Source organism: Nyctereutes procyonoides, unplaced genomic scaffold (genome assembly GCF_905146905.1).
Source record: "Nyctereutes procyonoides isolate TBG_1078 unplaced genomic scaffold, NYPRO_anot_genome, whole genome shotgun sequence".
In the NCBI taxonomy this organism is placed as follows: domain Eukaryota; kingdom Metazoa; phylum Chordata; class Mammalia; order Carnivora; family Canidae; genus Nyctereutes; species Nyctereutes procyonoides.
In genome coordinates this window covers 3,371,364-3,395,438 of record NW_026575129.1, presented here as the reverse complement: position 1 = coordinate 3,395,438, position 24,075 = coordinate 3,371,364, and the positions used below count along the sequence as shown (strand labels likewise).

The following is a 24,075-nucleotide window of genomic DNA, read 5'->3' as shown; positions in this document are numbered from 1 at the left end:
AGAAATAATGCAGCACCAACTGCTGGTGAGGATGTGGAGACATTGGCTTTCATACACAGATACTGGAATAGTAAAATGTTACAGTGACTCTGGAAAATAGTATGGGATTTTCTTACAAGACTAGACATACTCTTACTATACAAACATAGCAATTGGGCTCCTGGGAATTTCTATCAGAGAAATGAACACGTATGTGCACACAAAACCTGGACACAATGTTCATGGTAACTTTATTTGTAACAGCCAAACACTGGAAGCAAGGAAATTGTCCGTCCCTATGTGAATGGCTAAACTGTTGTGTTCAATTATTTTTTTTAAAGATTTTATTTATTTATTTATTCATGAGAGAGAGAGAGAGGCAGAGACACAGGCAGAGGGAGCAGCAGGCTCCATGCAGGGAGCCCGATGTGGGACTCAATCCTGGGTCTCCAGGATCAGGCCCTGGGCCCTTTGAAGGCGGCGCTAAACTGCTGGGCCACCCAGGCTGCCCGTGTTCAATTATTGATACAAGTAAAAACTTCGATGGACCTCAAAGGCATTATGCCAAGTGAAAAAAGCCCATCACAGAAGGTTACATATTGTATAAATCTATTTATATTGCATTCTCAAAATGACAAAATTCAAGAGTTGGAGAAGATACTAGTGGTTGCAAAGGATTAGGGATAGGGGAGTAGGAGGTGGGTGGTGGGGGAGATGGGGGTGGAGTGTGACTATAATAACAGGGCCAGAGGAAGAGAAGTGGTGGGTGTGACCATAAACAGGTAGCAAGAGGGAGACCTTTGTGGTGATGCAATATTCTGGATCTTGATCTTGGTAGTCCTTTCAGAAGTCTGTGCATGTGATGAAATGGAATGGAACTACCTGCACATGTTGTATCAATGTACAGTTATGTAAGACGTAGGTAACCATTAGGAGAAACTGGGTAAAGGGTACATAGGAACTCTAGTCTATCTTTGTAGCTTCCTGTGAACCTATATTTAAATTCACAAAGCTAAATGAAATTTAAAACTTTCAGGAGAAAAAAAAGTGAAAAGCTGTGATTGCTTCCTTCCTCCTAAAATCAGCACAAAACCTAACTTCTGCACTCATACCACCTTTGGTTTTCCCTGAGTCATCCTTCAGAACAATTCCAAAGCAGTTCCAAAAAAGCTCTAAATCAGAACAATTGTTCAGCATCATCCCTGTGTATCCCACCTCCCTGTGTCATTATCTCTTCTGAGACTCATCGTCTAAGGCGTCTCTCACTCATTTCTCCCTGCCTGCCGTGTCTGTGACTTTGCCCTAGCTCCCGTCACCCTGCTCTATCTTGGGCAAGCATCCGCCTCATCTCCCTATGACAGTCTGTTCCTCAGTGTAGGGAGCAAACACTGTGTTTCTTCCTTATCCTGACCTGCTGCTTTGTCTTCCTTGGCAGACTGCTTACTTGCTTGCTTCCTTCCTTCCTTCTTTCCTTCCTTTTTTGATTTTTTTTTACTTTTTATTTAAATTCAATTTGCCAACATATAACACCCAGTGCTCATCCCAACAAGTGCCCCCCTCAGTGCCCGTCACCCAGTCACCCTGTCCCCCTGCCCACCTCCCCTTCCACTACCCTCTGTTTCTCAGAGTCAGGAGTCTCTTATGGTTTGTCTCCGTCTCTAATTTTTCCCCACTCAGTCCCCCCACCTTCTCTTATAATCCCTTTCACTCACCTGTATGAGTGAGACCATATGATGATTGTCCTTCTCCGATTGACTTACTTCACGCAGCATAATACCCTCCCATTCCATCCACGTCAATGTAGATGGTAGATATTCATCCTTTCTGATGGCTGAGTAATATTCCATTGTGTATATAGACCACATCTTCTTTATCCATTCATCTGCCGAAGAACATCGTGGCTCCTTCCACAGTCTGGCTATTGTGGACATTGCTGCTATGAACATTGTGCAGGTGTCCCTTCGTTTCACTGCATCTGTATCTTTGGGGTAAATCCCCAGCGGTGCAATTGCTGGGTTGTAGGGCAGGTCTATTTTTAACTCTTTGAGGAACCTCCACACTGTTTTCCAGAGTTGCAGCCTGCTTTTTCATCTCTGTCCAAGCCTGCCTTGCTGTCCTTTATCATAACCTGCCAGGCAGCAGGTTGAAAATATTTTCTGACAAAAGCAGCCCCCTGAATTTTATGTATTTCCTCTCCTTTTATTTTCACCAGGATTTTCCCTCGTCAGCAGGTCAATAGTAATTCCTTGCTTTTTTCCTCTTTTCCCATAAGTAAATTCCAGCCAGGATCAATACTATTGCCTGAATAGGTCAGGACATTTCAACTTTGAGGGGGCAGGGGGTGGGGGATTAGTAAATGGAGGACAGACTTACAGATCAGAAACTCCCAGCTTGTGACACACAGGATCAGAGGATCGTAGCAGAGGGAGCTTGCAGTCCTGGGATGAGGGCAATTTCTGGCTCCCCTTCCCTTGGTAGTTCTGCAGATTCCAGCTAGGAACCAGTGGCCACTGATGGGCCTTCCACTTCCTGCCTGTGAGTTTTCTTTCTTTTTGTAAATTCATTTATTATTATTTTTTAAATCCACATGCATGAAGCTGAAGTCAAATTGCCTTACAAGATTTGGTAAGGAAAACAGCACCCTCCGCTCTCAGCTTCGAGCCCCATTCCCGGAGGGGACCGTTCGTAACTCCTTCACCCGTTTCTCCGGTTGCTTGCCCTGCTCTCTGGAAGAGATATTATCTTCCAGTCTTTCCACTGAATTTTGAACTTCAGCTATCATGGCTTGAAGTTCCAAACGCATTTTTTCCTATCCTCAGATTGTTATTCTACAATATCCATTCCTTGTTTCATAGACACAATATCTTCTTCCATTTCTTTGAGGTTATTAGAATATTTTTTAGAAGTCTGCTCTCTATATTATATGGATTCCCTTCGCATTCTATTTTTCCCCTTTCTTGTATGTTATGTTCTCTGTCCTACAAGCTGGGGGTTTTCCTCAAATATCTGGTGACCCCTAGTTGAAAGAACAAATCCAACAGCAAGATATTATACATAGAACATATTAAAAGATGTACAAGTGATAGGCTCTGCTTTAAGAGAATCAAGTGGTAAGCCAGCCTTTTAATTGGGAGTCCTAGAAGGTCAGGATCTGTAGAACTTTTTTTGGAATCTTTGTTTTTTTTTTCAAAGAAAAAGACTCTCGTCTTCTGTCCATGTGCTACCATCCTGGCTACCCTTGTTTTGAAAGCCAGGAGGTAAAGGGGCTGAGGAACTCTCCATTTAGTAGGCAAATTTTTACTTAACCTCCCTGTTTTCAATAGACCATCTCCCACCCATCCTCTCCTAAGATCTGCTGATATCTTAGAATGAGGACGCTCTTATGCTCAAACTTCCAGAGAATAAACTTCCAAACTAGGGGGTGTGAGAAGGAGGTAGCTGCCTGCTGGGTGGGGGAGAGAAAGAAGGGGAAAGGGAGTTTTAAATTTCTCACCTTTATTCCCATTTTTTAAAAGATTTTATTTATTTATTCATGAGAGACAGAGAGAGAGAGAGAGAGAGAGAGAGAGAGAGAGAGAGAGAGAGATGGAGAGACACAGGCAGAGGGAGAAGCAGGCTCCATGCAGGGAACCTGATGTGGGATTTGATCCCAGGACTCCAGGATCACACCCTGGGTCGAAGGCAGGCACCAAACTGCTGAGCCACCCAGGGATCCCCCTTTATTCCAATTCTTGTGAACATCCTTATAGCACATTTAGGGAAAACTGCAGTTCCAGTTCCTATATTTAATAGGGACCGCAGCCTCTCATGGCCCTTTGATAATGCTGTTCCTTAACTGTCCTGGATGAAACACAGTGTACTTTGTGCATTGCAGATGGCAGTCAAGACTCCAGTCCGGTTGTTCTCCTTGCTGTTTTGGAATGTACTCTGCCATCAGTTTGTTTTGTGATTCATATTCCAAGTTTTGGTATTAAGGGTAGAATAGGAGCAAACATTGTGTAATGTCATAACTTCTCAGTAAAAACCAAATCATAGGCCAAATCATAAGGGTTGGCTGCCTGGAGAAAGTAAATGTTTTCACTAAAAGCAAAAGAACAATCTTTTTGCAAGCATAAGACTGGGCTCTCTACCTCTTCTATGAACTGTAAAATTGCTCAAGGTGAAAAGGACTTCAAGAGTGGTCTGATCCAGCCACTCATACAGTGCTTGGAGCCCCTCACTCCCTGTCCTCCCTCACTCCCCAGAAAGGACAGTTGTGACCAGGCTTGGACACCTCTGGTCATGGGCATTTACTTCTCCTTTAGGCAACCTCTTTGCCCATCACAGCTTGAACTATTCTTATTTCAATCATCTAGGGCTTATTAACCCCAGTTATGGGCCCAGCTCTCTGCTAAGAGCTTTATAAGACAAGCTTTTACAAGACATCTCATGTAATCCTCACCATGGCCCTTCAAGTATTATTATTATTCCCATTTTGCAATTCAGAAAACTCAGAGAGATTAACTGCTTGCCCAAGATCCCACACCTGGTGAGTGGCAGGGCCAGCAGGTGAAGAGCTATCTGGCTGTCACTCCTCATGCTTTCTACTTATTTTACCTTTTGTCCGGCCCACAATACCCCTTCTCTGTAGCTTTCACCTACTGAGGTTATTTCTTTCTCTTGGGAGCACAGAGGGAAAAGCTAAACCTCTCTTCTACATGAGCACTCTTCAGCTATTTCAAGATACTTATCTGATGTCCTTTCCACTCCAGGCTAAAGCTTTCTTAAAAAAAAAAAAAGAAAGAGAGAAAGAAAGAGAGAAAGAAAGAAAGAAAGAAAGAAAGAAAGAAAGAAAGAAAGAAAGAAAAGAAAAGAAAAAGCAAAGGAAAAGAAGATCCATATCTGTCTTAAGGGTATTAAGTGTACTTCTCCCTCTACTTTCCAGCTTCTTTTCCTGCTTATGGCACTGGGGGACACTGGCTTAGCCTCATTAAAGGGCAAACACCAAATCCCTTCTGTGTGTGTTTAGAAGCTGCTGCCCAGAGAATGGCCAAGACTCTGCATCCACCTTCATGAAGGGGCCCAGGTGGGCCTGTGTGATCTGCTAGCGTCTAGTACCTCAGTCCCTGAAGTTACATGGAGTTCCTTCAGGAGGAGACCCAGCTGCGTCCTGGGGCAGGATTAATCACTTAATGAAGGAGCTCTTAAGTAGACTTTGTGGTGTGCTGTTAAAGCAGCTTCAAGGGACAGGATTCGCACTGAGCACATGCCCTTATAAACTCCACAGTAGCCTGACTCCTTGGTTACAAGTAGGTTTGTTTTATAGCATCATTGCCCAAATTTTCCTGATCATTATCCCTGAGGGAGTTTATTTAAACCAAGATCCTGAATTAAAATCTGTGGGGTGACGGGGTGTGTGTGTGTGTGTGTGCGTGCGCGTGTGCGTGTGCGTGTGTGTGTGCAGAGATTATGCAGTTTTTATAAGCCTCCAAGAGATTCTCATTATCACCCAAGTTTGGAAAACACTGTTTTGAGGAGTTCATTGCCTGAAACTTTATTCCTTGTCTTTAAAATTTGGGGTAGAAACAGAGCTAGAAAAAGATTGTGATGGTTAAACTTATGTGTCAACTTAGCTGGGCCACGATGCTCAGATATGTGGTCCAACATTGTTCTGGATATTTCTGTGGGGGTGTTTTTGGATGAAATTAGTATTTAAATCAGTGGACTTTGAGTAAAGCAGATTGCTCTCCTTGATATGGGTGAGCCTCATCCGATCAGTTGAAGGCATACGTAGACTAAAAGACTGACCTCCCCCAAGTAAGAGTAGTCTTCAGCAGACAGCTTTGGATTTGGATGGCAGCCCTGGCTCTTCCTTGAGGGGAGTGCATAGAATATTTGAGAAGAGGAGAAATTAAGAGAGTTGTCAGTATTCTTCTGAAGAGATGAGGGGAGTTGAAAGCCAACTGCTGGTTTATGAGTGAACAAAGTGCCATGATGGCCTCACTGTAACCCTGCTGTGATAACAGCCCATAATCAAATAATTTTGGAAAGCAGCAGGGGTAGAGCGGGGCCTATTTTTAATGCTCAATTTGTGTTTAAGTAAGAGTAACTGATGTGTAATTTACACACAATAAAACCACCCTTTTCAAGTAGAATGTTGGATGAGTTTTGGCAAATGTATAAACTCACATAACCACCATAACTATCGAGATGCCAAATGTTGCCATTACCTCAAAAGCTCCCCAGTATTTCGGTAGCTAAGGAGAATAGTCTCTGTATGCACACAGACATCGGTGTCCAGTCGCTTAGTTGGGTAAACACTTGAGTTTGAATATGTCACTTGGAATCCTTTTGGAAATCCTATTAATCAAATGAAAAAAAGCCATTTGCACCATGGCATTTTTGACAGCACCAGAAAAATTTTAATAGAAATATAAATAAATTATTTAGTTCTCTACTGGAACCATGTGGGGGAATAGAATATAAAGCACAATGTTGCATTTGGAACAAAGGGATTCAGAATGGAAAAGAATGTATTCAGAATGGAAAAGAATGAATTATGCCTTCCATGGCATAAGCACTGCCAGGCACTCAGCCTAAGCTTGTAAGTCATGTCTCTTTCTAAGACCTGGACTTCTGGAGTTTGGTCCTACCTTATGGAAGAAGTCCAATTCCACCTCCACTATCCACAGGAAGAGAAGATAGAGGAGGAAAACTTCGACTCTCAGACTTGTCTAGTTGATGTGGATTCTCAAATCTATGCCCTTAGTATTTCTCATTTAATAAGTCACTAAATGTCTACTAAATAAAGTCGGAGCAGTTATACTAAACTGTTTTTAAAACTCAGAACTCGGGAATGCAGAGCTTCTGAGCAGGCTGTCAGCCATTTTGTGAAGCAGCGAAAGAGATGGCCCACTGTGTGACCTTGGTTCATCTATCCATTTCCCGTGACCACCTCATTGACAAGGACATCGCCTCCAAGTCTGACCCACTCTGTGTCCTTTTACAGGATGTGGGAGTGGGCAGCTGGGCTGAGCTTGGCTGAACTGAGCAAGTGCGGAACTGCTCAAGCCCTGAGTTCTCCAAGACTCTGCAGCTTGAGTACCACTTTGAAACAGTCCAGAAGCTATTTGGCATCTATGACATAGACAACAAGACACCTGAGCTGGGGGATGATGACTTCCTAGGAGGGGCTGAGTGTTCCCTAGGACAGATTGTGTCCAACCACATAATAACTCTACCCTTGATGCTGAAGCCTGGAAAACCTGCTAGGCGGGGGACCATCACAGTATCTGCTCAAGAGTTGAAGGATAGTCATGTAGTGACCATGGAGGTGGAGGCCAGAAATCTAGATAAGAAGAACTTCCTGGGGAAATCAGATCCATTCTTGGAGTTCTTCCATCAGGGTGATGGGAAATGGCACCTGGCCTACAGATCTGAGGTAATCAAGAACAACTTGAACCCTACATGGAAGCATTTCTCTGTTCCCCTTCAGCATTTCTGTGGGGGAGACCCCAGCACACCCATCCAGGTGCGATGCTCCGATTATGACAGTGATGGTTCACACGATCTCATTGGTACCTTCTACACCAGCTTGGCCCAACTGCAAGCAGTCCCGGCTGAGTTTGAATGCATCCACCCTGAGAAACAGCAGAAAAAGAAAAGCTACAAGAACTCTGGGGCTGTTCGTGTCAAGATTTGCCAGGTAGAAACACAATATCCATTCCTGGACTATGTGATGGGAGGCTGTCAAATCAACTTCACCGTAGGCATGGACTTCACAGGCTCTAATGGAGACCCTTCCTCCCCAGACTCTCTGCACTACCTGAGCCCAACAGGGGTCAATGAATACCTGATAGCACTGTGGAGTGTGGGCAGCGTGATCCAGGACTATGACTCGGAGAAGCTGTTCCCAGCATTTGGATTTGGGGCCTAGGTACCTCCTGATTGGCAGGTCTCCCATGAATTTGCCTTGAACTTCAACCCCAGTAACCCCTACTGCAAAGGCATCCGGGGCATTGTAGATGCTTATGCCAAGCCCTGCCCCAAGTTCGCCTCTATGGCCCCACCAACTTCGCACCCATTATCATCCACATGGCCAGGTTGGCAACCCAGGCTACACATCAGAGGACAGCCTCGCAATACTTCGTGCTGTTGCTGCTGACTGATGGTACTGTGACAGATGTGGAGGCTACACGTGAGGCTGTGGTGCGTGCCTCCCACCTGCCCATGTCAGTGATCATCGTGGGTGTGGGTGGTGCTGACTTCTATGCCATGGAGCAACTAGATGCTGACCGTGGACCCCTGCAGACACGCTCTGGGGAGGCAGCTGCCTGTGACTTAGTGCAGTTTATGCCCTACCGCTGTTTCCAAAATGCCCCTTGGGAGACACTGGCACAGACTGTGCTTGCAGAAGTTCCCACACAGCTGGTCTCCTACTTCAAGGCCCAAGGTTGGGCCCCATTCAAACCACTTCCACCCCCAGCAAAGAGCCCTGCACAGGCCCCTCAGGTCTAGGTTCCGTTAGAGTGTAGGCTATGGCTAGTCCTTAGCCTTGTGTCCCAAAGGTTCCCGTGAGCGTGGTTCAATCCTGCACACATTCTCCAGTGCTGCACTTTACATTTTATACTTTTATATTTGCTCCTGCTGTTGCCGCTCTTGATTCCCTCCTGCTTGCCCTGGAGTCCTTCATTTAATAAAGATCAATGAAGAGTAAATAAATAAATAAATAAATCTCAGAACTCAATGAATTGTGTTTTGAATTTGCTAATGGGGAAATGGGTTTATACATTATTTTTTCCATACATTTTTAGTATGGATATGCCGGTATTTCCTGTGTAAGCTGAAAGTGTTCTGTGTGGCCAGACATACAGAACACAGGGCTTACTCAGAACCCAGCCTGAAACGCCGTGGGTCAAAAGCTTTCGCTGAGCTCCCATCTACTTCTGGGCTGTCACACTCACCAACAGGACCATAGTTCATTCTCATGATAATTCTGTGAAAGGTATTACATATACTCATATTTAATTTAACAGATGACGAGACCAGAGAAGTAAAATAACTTGCCCAACATTTCCCAGCTAGTAAGCAGGAGAAATAGAATTGAGGTTGAGGTCCTGCTATATGGCTGCTGCCAGATAACAGATGAATCTCCCCAAAGAACTAAGGACATAAAAACCCTGGTAATATCATATTTTCATCTATGATCACAAGGAAAATGGCAGGAATACCTCAACAGCTGTCCAAGAAAATCAACCTCAAAATTTGGGACATGCATCTGAAATATCACTAATTTCCTTAGTAACCTGATGAAGGTCTTTAATCTCTACATTTCCTAATATTTAAGTTTATGTTTTATATAAGAACTGTAAATAGTTCTAACCTGAAGTAGCTCTTGAGATAATAAGTGCCTTAAGTTTACCACCATTTGTATTATTTGTTGTTGCTTTTATATACACTTAAAACATTTTCAAACTTCAGTGGGTATTCCCCATTTGTAGAGTTCTGAGTTTGGAGTGTACATTTTTTTCCACACCTATATTTTCAGAATTTCATAAAAATTTACTCCTATCTTCATCTTTAAGAATGCCTAATTTCTGGGACACCTGGGTGGTTCAGTCAGTTAAGCATCTCTCTTCCATTCAGGTCATAATCCCAGGGTCTTGGGATGGAGCCCCACGTCAGGCTCTACCCTCAGCTGGGAGTCTACTTCTCCTTCTCCCTCTGAACCTCTCCCCTGCTCTGCTCTTGCTGGCTTTCTCTCTCTCTCAAATGAATAAATAAATAAAAAATCTTAAGAAAAATAAAAAAGAATACCCAATTTCCAAGTCTGAGTCTGTCCTCCCTCATAAGCAAGACTCTTCATTATAGATGTTAATTCTGAACATTTTGCAGATGAAGGAAAAGGTAAAACCTACCCTATGTGGTTGCCGTCACAAGCCTCCCCTTGGTTGGACACTGCTCTCCCCTCTACTCTGTAGGTCTCCCTTTAGGGAACGTGTGCTTCTCTCTCTTTCTATTCAAGAAACTGATAACCAACTAGATTTCAGGTTCTTTCTTGCTTTGGGGTATTTCCGACTATTAATGGGCCAAACATCCCCTACCTTTCTGATGAGTGCTAACATTTTAGTCTCAGAAAGCTCTACTTAAAATTTTTTATTTTACAAATATTTTATATTATACTAAAATATTCTTTGGAGCAAAAATCAAGCAAAGGACACGGGAGAGAGAGAATGGCCACTTTATCTAGCACTTGGAAGTTCTGTGATTGCAAGTGTACCAGGACACCAGGGACCTCTGCAGATTCCTGGGGCGTGACCCAGACCTGATGGGTGAGGATCTCTGGACAGGACCACAGGAATCTTCTATTTAACTGGTTTCCCTGCAAATGATTCTGATGCAAGTGGTCAGAAACACTGGGACTATGTGATGCAATCGGTCAGACCTTTGTCTTCTGGAAAGATGCAGTGCCAATCATCTAAAACTCAGGTTTTTATGACCACTCATTTGTGATAGTAAATCCTGCTTAGAGCTGTGAGCAGTCTTAGAGGCGCTTCTTCTGAAAAGTCTAAAACAAAAACCAAACAGAAATACTCACCGATCTAATCAAATACATGCTGCCTGGAGGAATAGTGGTGGCTGTTCCGCCTTCTGCTCCATGATTTGGAGAGAGCGTTTTAGTTCCTCTCCATAAAGTAGAAGGAAAAGATTGTATGATTAGAAATCTGTGGACTCCTCCTCTGTGGGCCCTCTTGAAAACAAATAAACCTTTGGTTTGGGGCCCAACTGAGAAATGTTTAAATCTCCACATGCACAATCAGATAATCCCCAAAATGCCTTTCCCCTGGCCTAACTCAATTCAGATAACTGTGTTTGTCTGTGAGAAACCCTCAGAGAAAACATTCAGGCCAAATGATCTCATGCCTGGATTTTGCAAAACAATATGTGCACAAGACCAGAATTTATATCATCATCAAATAGGTGCCATTCCCCAGTCCAGCCCCAGGATTTCACTAACAACGTGGCTGCTTGGCCACATCTGAGTCACTTCCTAGGCCTGGATCCAGGACGGCCTGCAGACCCCTGGCCACCACGCAGACCACATAAGGAAGCAGTTCTGTACTATTTCTAGGAATGGCATCTTTTAAAATTATTTTACACTTATCTCACCCATTTTGCTATCCCAGATGTTTTTTAAAAGGAGGACCAGCTTGACCAAAAGTGATGTTTTATTCTTCCTCAGAATAATTTAGATTTTCTATTGTGTCCTACTGAGAGAAAAATCAAAGGTGTGCGGTGGTGGTGATGCCTGACGTCCCCGGAGGTGCTGGACTAGTCTCTCGGAACAAAATGCTGCGGATTTGTTTGCTGCCTTGTGGTGTTAGCTACCTTTGGGCCCCTGTTTGGGGGCCGTACGGAGGACTCAGATGCAACCTCTTCTTTTCCAAGGAGAGTGAAGAAGCAGGAAAAGTTGTTCTGGCTTGAACCTCTGACCACAAACAATCAATCATTACTCTATGGTGCCTGAATTTATTAGACTATATTTTGTAATTGAAAAGCTCTAACATCATTTTCCTGGTGGTCACTTCCAGAAGGTCCACCCTCCACCTGGTATATGTGATCTATATGTGTATTTTCATTTTCGTATTAAGGAGAAGAGTCCAGGAGAGTTACTCCATGTCTGTCTGTGGGAAAGAGGCTGCAGTAGGCTGGTATGGCTTCCTAGAAGGGGGTACACTCCATCTAAGGATTAGAGGATGATACCTCTGAGCCTAAACTACTCCACACATTGCCTGTTTCAAGTACCTCCATTGTTATAAGGTCGGAAGTTTATTTGATTTGACAGATTTCCTCTTTAAGAGGTTAAATAAGAATGGGTTGGGGCCTAGAATGCTCTTCCTGTGGCTCTTGTTACCTTACTAACCTGCTTCTATAAAAATTAAGTAATACCTCTTGCAGAAAGCTTTTCCATTTTTGGATCCTGGCCCTTCTACGTGCTCTGATAGTCTTGGGCTGTGTTGTCAAATCTTGCAGGTGGTTAGTGTTCTCTGCTGGCCATCTTGAAGGATCATCATTTTGTCTCCATTGGACCCAACACACAGTCATTAGTCTATAAATAGTAACTGAACGAGCCCCAGTACCCTCACTTCTAAAATAGGCATGGCAATGGTAATGATGCCTTTCTCAGGGTATCTGTGAGCATGAGATGAGATAATTTATATCAAAATGTTACTGAACTGTAAAGCACTATGCAAATAGAAATCATTATAACTTGCCAGGAGGTGGGAGGGAAGTCTCAAAGAGGTACATAGAAACCTCACCACTTTGAATATTTTCCTGAGACCTGTTCTAAGTGATTACACCTAGAAGACAGTACCACAGGACTTTGCTCTGTCTTTATACCAAGATCCTTTGCTCTGTGTGCATTTGAAAGGACTTAATCCCAAAGGTGTTTCCAGAATTCATCTTCTTATAGAATAACCAGAGGCTGGAAAATGAGATGCTAATTCTCTCAGAATCTGTTTGATAACCAGTTTGATGGATAATTGCTTTAATTACTAAAGTTAAGAGCCTGAGGTTGAAAGAAGTAAGAATTTACTCATCACTCATGTGGACCATGATCCACCGTGTGGTTATGTTTTCAGTATTTTGGCAGGTAGAGCTTCAGAGGTCCTCCCCTTATACCTGTAAGGTCCCAGAATCCCAAGTTGTACTTTTACTTTCTTTCTTTTCCTTTGCTTGTCCTTGACCCTTTTTCCTTCTTTTTCCAAGCATTACATAATTTTCCACTTTCGCTTTTCTTTCTACCAACTTCTTCCTTGCTTTTTAGAAAGCTTCCTTTCCAAGTTTTTACATTTTTAAAAATGGCTGGTCCTTTGAAACCTGCAACCAGGGAGAAAAAAAGGTACTGTTCTCCTTTCCTGAGTATTTACGTTGCTTGCTTTTTGGCACAATCATCACACCATTGTGGTATTTCAGGCCCACCACATCTTAGAAGACTAATGTGAAAAATTTAAAAGAATTGTAACCTTGGGGCCATTTGCAAAGTGTTCATTCTGTGAACACAAAGTTTAGTGAGCTTGAATGTCAGCTTATCTCATGTTCCCATTTGTTGTTCATTTGAATGATAAACATACTCAATTTATGGCTCTAATCTTATACAGGCTGAACTTAGGATCTGCCTAGACATTTCTGGTCCTTTTCCAAGTCTACACAGTTTCCAGTGATTGCCTCCTTGCAGCTCTTCACTATGATCCAAGGTTCTTTATTTGCCAAACTGTATATTATGTGGGGAGATTGGTAGTTTTCTTTTTGGCTATTTCTTTACTTTCATAAATTAAAAATAAGGTATGCAATACTCTTAGGACTTGGTAATCAAATCTATCCATCCTTTCTTTAATCAAAAGCTCAGTGAAGTTTTGAACTTGGCCACAGTAACTTCTTGCAAGATACATCCACGAAGGCAAAAGAAACAAAAGCAAAAATGAACTATTGGGACTTCATCAAGATAAGAAGCTTTTGCACAGCAAAGGATACAGTCAACAAAACTCAAAGACAACCTACAGAATGGGAGAAGATATTTGCAAATGACATACCAGATAAAGGGCTAGTTTCCAAAATCTATAAAGAACTTATTAAACTCAACAGCAAAGAAACAAACAATCCAATCATGAAATGGGCAAAAGACATGAAGAGAAATCTCACAGAGGAAGACATAGACATGGCCAACATGCACATGAGAAAATGCTCTGCATCACTTGCCATCAGGGAAATACAAATCAAAACCACAATGAGATGCCACCTCACACCAGTGAGAATGGGGAAAATTAACAAGGCAGGAAACAACAAATGTTGGAGAGGATGCGGAGAAAAGGGAACCCTCTTACACTGTTGGTGGGAATGTGAACTGGTGCAGCCACTCTGGGAAACTGTGTGGAGGTTCCTCAAAGAGTTAAATATAGACCTGCCCTACGGCCCAGTAATTGCACTGTTGGGGATTTACCCCAAAGATTCAGATGCAATGAAACGCCGGGACACCTGCACCCCGATGTTTCTAGCAGCCATGTCCACAATAGCCAAACTGTGGAAGGAGCCTCGGTGTCCATGGAAAGATGAATGGATAAAGAAGATGTGGTTTATGTATACAATGGAATATTACTCAGCCATTAGAAACGACAAATACCCACCATTTGCTTCAACGTGGATGGAACTGGAAGGTATTATGCTGAGTGAAGTAAGTCAATTGGAGAAGGACAAACATTATATGTTCTCATTCATTTGGGGAATGTAAATAATAGTGAAAGGGAATATAAGGGAAGGGAGAGGAAATGTGTGGGAAATATCAGAAAGGGAGACAGAACATGGAAGACTCCTAACTCTGGGAAATGAACTAGGGGTGGTGGAAGGGGAGGAGGGTGGGGCGTGGGAGTGAATGGGTGACGGGCACTGGGGGTTATTCTGTATGTTGGTAAATTGAACACCAATAAAAAATAAATTAAAAAAAAAAAAAAAAAAGCTCAGTGAAGGCTTATTGCAGGCCAGGTATTGTGCTTGATCCTGGGGGTGCAGTGATGACAATCACAGAAACAGTGGAAAGAGTGCACCTGCTGTCACGGTGCTCATAGTCTAGCACATGCATCATAGATAGAGGTAATTGTAGGGCTAAGGTGCAGCCCCTATGGGCCCAGTTTACACTAATCTCAAGAAAAAAAAACTGCATCAGGGGTACCTGGGTGGCTCAGTCAGTTAGGCATCTGCCTTTGGCTCAGATCATGATCCTGGGGTCCCGGGGTTAAGGCCCACATTGGACTCCCTGCTCAGTGAGGAGTCTGCTTCTCCCTTCCTCTCCCCACCCTGCTCATGCCCTCTCTCTCTCTCAAATTAAAAAAAAAAAAGAAAAGAAAAAGAAAAGGACTGCATTATTCAGAGGCTTACATAGAAAATATTTTATTATATCCTTCTGAGTGTCATTCTTGACATCATTGTTAAAGTTAAGACCATTTTTTTCTTATTCTCAGCACAGTGCAGACATTTCCCCCAATATTTTCCTAACAAGAATTCTCCATATATTTCAGTAGAGTAGCTATTAAGCTGCCCTTTCCTATTGTTCTATTTCACCATTTACTATGAAAGGTCTTATTTGTTGGGAGTTCTTGCAGAGCTCGTGGATGTAATCAAGCATCTAATTTGTAGGAGGGTTTCTTGAGAGAGAACAGAGTGCTAGGATTCATCCTGAATAATAGTGGTCAGGACTTAAAAAAGAGATTTTTAATTTTTAGAGAGAAAAATACTATGTTCTGTAAGTATAACATGGGTTGTTTTTTTTTTTTTGTTTTGTTTTTGGATAATGTACGTGGGCCACTAGAATTAAAGGAAGGTGGAAGCCCTACGTAATATATTTTTCATCAGCAATTTTTCATACAGCCCAAAATCATACTGGATTTTGTGCAGCATTCAAAAGAGATGTAATGCCTGACATACAAAGAGAGGTGTCGTTATTATAAACAGCGCTGTGGTTACAGTCTGGGTGTATGGCCTTTTGCTGAGGGCAATGGCTGACTCTACAAGTTCAAGCACTTAATAGAGCCCAGAACCCTAAGTGTTAGAGCTTAGCCTCCATGACCTGTGTGAACACTCCCATCCCGTCACTTCTCGGGGAAGCTTACCAATATACATAACAAGCCTGGTGACAGTCTTTGGGTCTTTGAGGGCAGCTGCTCTGTCGATTAAACACTCTTATTTTCCTTAAGAATTCCTTATATGAAAAAAAAAAAGAATTCCTTATATGTTATCCTGGTTGCCTACTTTGCATTCCAAGTCCCACCTTTCTTACTTTGCTACATCTCTTAAATTGCTCCCTTTTTTCTTTTCTGTTGCCTTTACCTGCACGTCTATGAAAACTGCCTGTCCATGGACATGATCAGATGGTTGAAGTTTTGGGAAATGCAACATCAGGCTCATTTTTATGATTGTCTTTTGGAGGACATGGGAATAAAGCAATGGCCATAATCACTGCCAATCATCCCGGGACAGGAGTCAACATGACATCTAGTTTTGTTTTGTTTTGTTTTGTTTTTAATGACATCTAGTTTTAACTTTCCCTGCAATCACAAAAAAATGAGGACTAACGCTTCTGGACCCAGGAAAGTAATGTTCCTCCTTCAAGCCTGAGAAGAGAGAATTCTAGGCAGAGCAAGTGTTTGTTATAGAAACACTGTCCTATCTCTTCAGACCTCTCCCCCACCTTCAGAAACCATCAATGGCTTCCCATGACTTAAAGTATAGAACCTAAACTTCAGAGCTACCTTTCAAGCACAAATATGTACCAGCAAAATGAGTCTATTTCTTGCCTGTCTTAGCCAAAATAAAAGCTCTGTGCTTTCCTGCTTTTCCTCTTTGGTTACAGCTGTTTCCTCTCTCTGATATGTTTACTTCTCCCTGCCTCACCACAACCAACAATTCTCAACATTGATCACCTAACTCAGTCACCCATGAAACTTAAAAAAGAAGGAGGAGGAGAAGGAAGAGGAGGAAGGAGAATTCAGCAACTAGACCCCACCTCAGACCTATGTATCACCACTCTGGGCTAGAACCCAGTACATATATTTCTTTAAAATGCACTGAGAACAAAAAATAAAATTTAAATTTAAATTAAATGCATTTAGAACCACTGGCCTGCCTAATCCACTACTGTTCAATTCACATCCCACCTCTTCTGGGAAGCCCTCCCTGACTCTCCCAGGGAAGAAAGTCCTTCCGGCTTGCCATTCTGAGTAGTCTCCCGGCACCCAACACTTCAGCTGTATTTGGCCCTAAGTTAGCTCAGAAGCTCTTTGAAGACAAGTCTTCTAACTTTCTATTCTCTGGCCCCTAGCACAGTACCTTGCTCTCAGTCATCTTGTAAATATTTACCAATGGTATGCCCCAGGCTGGAGGGGCAGGTGTAGTGACTACACAGAGATACAGAGCACGCGATCGAAGAAAACCAATGCTGGGAATCCAAGGCAGGCCATGGCGGCAACAGGGAGTTGGCTAACACTTCATATCCCCGGGCAAAGGTAAGCTGTGTGACACCGGGAGCTCACTTCAGTCCAGGTGAGCCCATAGCAGATCCCGAGCAGGGGAAATACCACGATGACTCAGAGGAACCACTGCATTTCAGGGGCTTGGGGAGGCAGCTTTCTTTCTTTCTTTCTTTCTTTCTTTCTTTCTTTCTTTCTTTCTTTCTTTCATATCTTTATTTAGTTATTCATGACACACACACACACACACACAGAGAGAGAGAGAGAGAGGCAGAGACACAGGCAGAGGAAGAAGCAGGCTCCATGCAGGGAGTCCCGATAGTGGGACTCTATCCCGGGACTCCAGGATCACGCCCTGGGCCAAAGGCAGGCGACAAACCGCTGAGCCACCCAGGGATCCCCTAGGGAGACAGCTTTCAACTGGAGAGAGGCTACCCTCTGGGCCAGGCAGACAAATGGACTCTCCAGGGTCCAAGGGTTTTAAAGGACAGACAGCAGATTTGGCCAGGGGGCTGGAAGTAAGGCGAAAAACTGGAAAGGAACTCTTCCAAGATGGAGTTGAAGAGAGGAGTCCAAGAGGAACTGAGAGATTAGAGGCAGAGGAGGCAGGCCTGATAAACCTCTTGAGCCATCTTTGAATTACTCCTTAATTACCCAAGTCCCCGACTTATAGATCAACTGACTCCTTTATTCCCTTGCCTAATTCCCAAAGTAGTTGGGTGCTTTAACGTGACCTATGTGCTGGGCCGCAGGCAAGGACACACACGGAGGCACCCTGTCTGCTGACAACCACGCTTTCTCCCATGGAGTCCTACATTCTGACGACTAGCCTGGGGCAGCCAGCCAGGCAGGAGCCTTTGAAAAGTCCCCCAAAGAAAACCCTACCAAAAGGCCCTCTGTTTGGGAACTGCCTGGGGAGCCTGTTTCATCCCCAACCCTCCCACGTCTGTGATTCCACAAGTGATTGATATTTTCTAAACAGAGGAACTTGATCTTACAGATAACACACTTATTGAAACATCCCCACCCTACCACAGCTGAAGGGGTCCTCCACCAGAACCCCTGAGGAGAAGCAAATTAAGAAAACAGTCTGCTGGCCCCAGGGTGTCCCTCTCCCTTGATGGTGGGTCTCAGGGTAGTGGAGACTCCTGAGGCCTCACCACCCGGTGACCCCGGGGCAGTAAGAAGGGAATTACCCAAACAGCAGCCTCTGTGCCTCTCTTCTTCCCCCCAAAACCTTCTGTCCCCAAACGTCTCCCCTCAGTCTGCTAAACACCTGCTCTGTGGCTTTGGGGGTGGTACTTCTAAAAGGAACCTGAGACCTAACAACTGTTTCCTGCGTGCCCACTGCGAGCAGGCCCTGGAGCTGCTCCACGCTGAGCTCACTTAAATGTCAGACGGTACAACCCTGTGAGGTAGGTCTGCTAATCCTGATCCACAGGGCCGAAACGCAAAGCCTGCCGGAAGTTGAATGCCGTGTCCACTGAGACTTGGGTGCTGCCAGCCCAGGGTTTTCTGATTCTACTTAACAATAATGGTCACCACTAACATGTATTAAACATTTAATACTTGTCAAGCTTGTTTCTTTTATTTTTATTGAGATATAATTGACATATAACATTGTGTAATTTAAGGTCTATTGTGTGTTGATTTGTACATTTATGTATTGCAATATGATTACCCACATAGCTTAGCTAACACCCTATCAATGTCACCTAACTATATTGTGTGTGCGTGTGTGTGTGTGCATTGGGAAAAATTAAGACCTGCTGTTTTAGCAATATTGAAATCTGCAATATAGTATTGTTCTCTGTGATCACTATGCTGTGCATTAGATCTCTAGGTCATCTCTATCTGCTGGTTGCAAGTTCGTACCCTGAAGAAACGTCTCGACTTCCCCAAGTCCCACGCATTGTGATAAGCACCTTCCATGTACCCACTAACAATCCTATGAGGTAGGAGACACTGTTAGCATTTTTCCCTTTTACTTATGAAAAAACTGATGTGCAAAGAGATTAAATAATGTTTCCGAGGTCACAGTATTATGGGACATGGCTGGGTTTTACCTCAATAGGTGGTCTAGGTGCCTTCCTTGGGAGTCCTGGGGTCTTCTCTACTCGGCCTGCCGTGGCTTTCTCAAGCTGGTGGCAGAGGATACCATCCAACAGCGATGCAGGGCAATTGGTCTGATAGAAAACTAAGGTCTTAAAAAAATGGTTCTTGACATATTTGAGGCTCTTAACAGAGCTGTAAGGAAACCATGAGGATTCTCTAGTGGAATGTGCACCCCTGGTCAGTCACTAGCAAGCACAGAAATGGGCCTTGCTTAGGAGGGGATTTAACACTGGAGCAGACAAAATGTTTTCTAACATGAGGAAATGGTTAGGTCATGGTGGTTAAGTGGGGGGTGGGGGGAGCTATGAGGCTATCTACAGCATGATCTCAGTGTTGTAAAAAGATGCATAAAAAAGATGAAATCAATGAACTTACGGTTTTTCAAAGAAGATTTTTATATATTTTTTAAGTCAAACAACAGCAAGAACAATCCTTCTACTGGTGTACATTTTTCTTAGTTGAGTAGAGCTCCCCAGAGGAATTCTGAGGACCTACTGTGCCCGTGGCTCGATGACACAGGTGCCTCCACCTTCCCTGGGGAAGTCTGCATTCTGGTGCTGGCTGGCTGGGCTGTGAAGTCTCCTCTCCACCACCACCCCGGGCCAGGGAAAGCAGCCTGAGCTCAGCCCAGCTGGGGCTGGGCAAACTTTTGAAGCAAATGGTGGTATCTTGTACACTTCCTTCCAATTGCTTCCTGCGTCCAGGTGCTCCTGCCACCCAGCCCAAATCTAGCATATACAAGGGAGCTTAATATTTGTAGACTGAAAGTACATCTCTCCCTTTCACTCAGTGTAGTATGTTCCTTAAGTAGAACAACTCCATTGTTAATTATTAACTAATAACCTTGAACAAAATTCTTTATCCTTTTCCACATTTTCTTTATTGAAATTAAATCAGGGTTATATACATGCAAAGGAAAAAGCCTTACCACCCTTCAGTCTCACCCTTCCATTTTTTTTTTTTTTTTTACTTCTGCAAGGTAAACCAGTGGATTTTAAAATAACAGAACACAAAAAGCTAATTGATTTGGTTTCAGATTCCACATCGAAACTAACCTAAAAATCTATCGTTTGTTGAATCTGGGTGTCATATCAAAGGAGAATGAGTATCCACTATTATCTAAAAAGGACATTAAAGTCTCCTTTTTCCATCTACATATCTATGTGAGATGGTTTTTCTTCATACACTTCATTTTTTTAATTCTTATTTATTTATGATAGCCACACACACACACACAGAGAGAGAGAGAGAGAGAGAGAGAGAGAGAAAGAGGCAGAGAGAGAAGCAGGCTCCATGCACCGGGAGCCCGACATGGGATTCGATCCCGGGTCTCCAGGATCGCGCCCTGGGCCAAAGGCAGGCGCTAAACTGCTGTGCCACCCAGGGATCCCTCCTCATACACTTCAAACAGTATTGTAACAGTTTGAATGCAGAAGCAGATAAAAGCACTCAACTCTTTTCTACCAAGTCATTTGTAAGAAAGGTTTACAAAAATATAAAACAATGTTACTCTTCTCACTGCTTACTTTTTGGTGTTAGAAAATAGTTTTTTTTTTAATTTTTATTTATTTATGATAGTCACAGAGAGAGAAAGAGAGAGAGGCAGAGACACAGGCAGAGGGAGAAGCAGGCTCCATGCACCGGGAGCCCGATGTGGGATTCGATCCAGGGTCTCCAGGATCGCGCTCTGGGCCAAAGGCAGGCGCCAAACCGCTGCGCCACCCAGGGATCCCGAAAATAGTTTTTTATTTGAGATAAAATTCACATAAAACAAAATTAACCATTTTAATTAAAGTTTATAATTCCGTGGCTTCCAGTAGGCTCTCACAAGGTTGTGCAACCACCACCACTGTCAAATTTCCAAACATGTTCATCACCCCAAAAGAGAAATCCCATACCCATTAGCAATCATTCACCATTTCCCCCTCCTGCAGCCTCTGGTGACCTCTCATCTGCTGTCTCTATATTTACCTATTCTGGACACCTCATAGAAATGGACTCATAGGTGTCCTTTGTGGCTGGCTTCTTCACCAAGTCTAATGTTTTCAGCATTTATCTATATTGTAGCATGTATCAGTAGTCCATTCCATTTTATGACTTAATATTATGCTCTGTGAATATACTACATTTAGCTTGGACATTTGGTGTGTCTTTACTTTTTGACTGATACTATAAAGCATGCTATAAACATTCATGTACAAGTTTTTGTTCGGGATCCTGTTTTCCAGTTCTTTCAGGTACATACGTAGGAGTGGAATTGTTGGGTCATGTTTGAACCCTATCTTTAACTTTTTAAGAAACTGCACAACTGTTTCCCCAAGCAACTGCATCATTTTACATTCCTGTTAGCAATGTAGGAGGGTTCCAATTTCTCCATGTCCTTGGCAGCACTTGTTCTTTTCCCTTGTTTTGTTTTTTATTATAGCCATTCTGGTGGGCGTCAAGGGGTATCTCTTTATGGTTTTGATTTGCATTTTCCTAATGACTAAAGATGTTGAATATCTTTTTGTGTGCCTATTGGCCATTTGTATGTCTTCTTTGGAGAAATGTTTATTCAGATCCCTTGCCCATTTTTATTTGGGTTGTCTTTTTGTTATTGAGTTATAAGAACTATTTATATGTTTTGGGTACTAAAGCCTTATCAGATATATGATTCTCAAATATTTTCTTCCATTCTGTGGGGTTCTTTACTTTCTTCATAGTGTACTTTGATGTACAAAAGTTGTAAATTTTGATGAAGTGTGATTTATCTTTTGTTTATTTCTCGTGGGTGCCATAGCTAGTAATCCATTACCAAAATCAAGGTCAGGAAGATTTGCTTCCATGTTTTCTTCTAAGAATTTTATAGTTTCAGCTCTCCCATTGGGTCTCTGATCCATTCTGAGTTGTTGTATAGTACGAGATAAGGGTTCAACTTATCCTTACGCTTGAGAGTTTCCTATACATTGGTCATGAGATAATGACCGAAGAGTAAGACTTGGGTCATTAGATACTTGGTCTTTCCTGGAACTTCCCACTCAGCAAATAATTCCAAAATGACTTTGTCTTCATGTGGGATATAGTTCAACATAAGTTCTCTCAAGATATAAATAAGGGGTGCCTGGGTGGCCCAGTCAATTAAGTGTCCGACTCTTGATTTTGGCTCAGGTCACGATCTCAAAGTTGTGAGACTGAGCTCTACATCAGGCTCTGTGCTGGGTGTGGAGCCTGCTTAATATTCTCTCTCTCTTTCTGTCCCTCCCCTCCCCTCTAAAAAAAAAAAGGATATAAATAAAAACCTAGTAGTGAATCTTCTAAAAGCATTTTCTTATCATCCAACTGCCATATAGAATGTTTAGTTAGGCTACTTTATTAGAAAAATGACTACAAAGAAATCCTGGGCTTGGTTAGGGCTTGGACAGTAAACACCAAAACAGAAATGGACATTTAGTTCCCCCACTCCACCACTACCTGGAATCGCCTGAGATAATAGTTGAGCCACCATGGCTATAGTTTGGACTTTGTAAGATGCCATAAACTGTTGCTAATAATTTCCGTGAAGATTTGTGAGACTTGGGTTATAAAAAGTACAATAAAACTATGAATTTATTAAAATTCAATTTATGCATATAAAGCATTATTAAATGGCTTTATTTCGCAATGTTGAAAACTGAGAGAAATGAATACATTTTCTCAAGGCAGCTCCTTGAAGAACACAGTATATGCACAGTCTCTTACATTAAAATGTTAGCAGGTTGCTGGCATTGCTACCTTCAGGCATTGGCAAGTTTCCTTCACTTACAATGTCATGAGTGTGGAAGTTTTGGGAAGTATTCTGGGCTGAGAGAAAGAGAATCTATGCTTCTGGACCACAGCCAGTTTCAGACAAGGGATAAGAAAGATTTAACAATTTGTTTTCTAAGTTTGAAATGTTTCTCCTGAATTCCTTTTGTGTTATCAGTAAACATGGTAGCTGCTTTTTCTTTTGAGGTCTCTGAGGTTAAAATGCACTTTGAATGATTGTTTACTTTTGAACAGGCATATCATATTGTCTTTCATCCTATGTTGAAATGGTGACTTTCTACCAGGTCAAAGAAAGTTCAGGTTTCTAAGGGAACTTTGCACTGACACATAGAGTCCCACATTAGAAGATACAGAGATTGTTTCTGATGTGGCTTTATTTTTAGGATGGTTTTATTGATTATTTTTCATGTTAATTTTGATCCCATCAGCAATCAATAAATGCATTATGAGTTGCACTGAAACTTTATTTTGACTTGAGAATCAATAATCCCAATAGGATTTGAGGGCCTTATCTGGGTTACACAGTTATGGAAGCTTCTGAAGTAGTATTGAGTATAAGTGCAAAAGAACAACTCAAAACAAGGGGAAATTTCTCTTAGCTTTTTAGTTATTAAGTGTTAAACTAATGAATGAGGTGGTGCCCATTGGGAATACTGGTTTAGACAACTGGTGCATTTTACATGTCCTCATAAATGACAACGATATTTGATTCAACCCAACTTGGCTAAATGTCTAGAAAGTCTCCCAGACTCCATCAGAACCTGGATGGTGAAGTCCCTCGGGGGAATCTTTCCCAGGGCCTGTTAGCTATTTTTTATTTGGCTAGAAAGCATTCAGTGTGCCAAGATTTATCAGGACTATCTAATAATCGTTGGTATAGTCTGAGTGACCAAAATAGAAGTTGGTGTCTTCTAGTGCCTGAAGGCCTGCCCTTGGCTTGGGTACCAAGGAAGGTATAACTGTGCCTAATTCCACAATCTGGTGGCAAAGGGAAGAATTTGGCACTAATCTTTAAAGTTTCCAGGAGGGAAATTCTCATTCTATATATCTGTGGCCTATGGCCTCTTGCACTCTGTAGGAGCGCTGACAGTACTGACTTCATCTTTGGCCCTCTGTCTTGTTTATGTTCATTTGATAATCTCTCTTGGGGCTGTGTGTTCTGGAGATTAATATATTCCCTTAGAAATGCCCATTAAGG

At 42.6% G+C, this 24,075-nt stretch overlaps 1 pseudogene; it reads left to right on the top strand.

Annotated features, from left to right (window-relative positions):
* The first annotated feature begins 6,653 nt into the window (after window positions 1–6,653).
* LOC129521011 (copine-1-like) lies at window positions 6,654–8,651 on the top strand (annotated as a pseudogene).
* The last annotated feature ends 15,424 nt before the right edge of the window (window positions 8,652–24,075 follow it).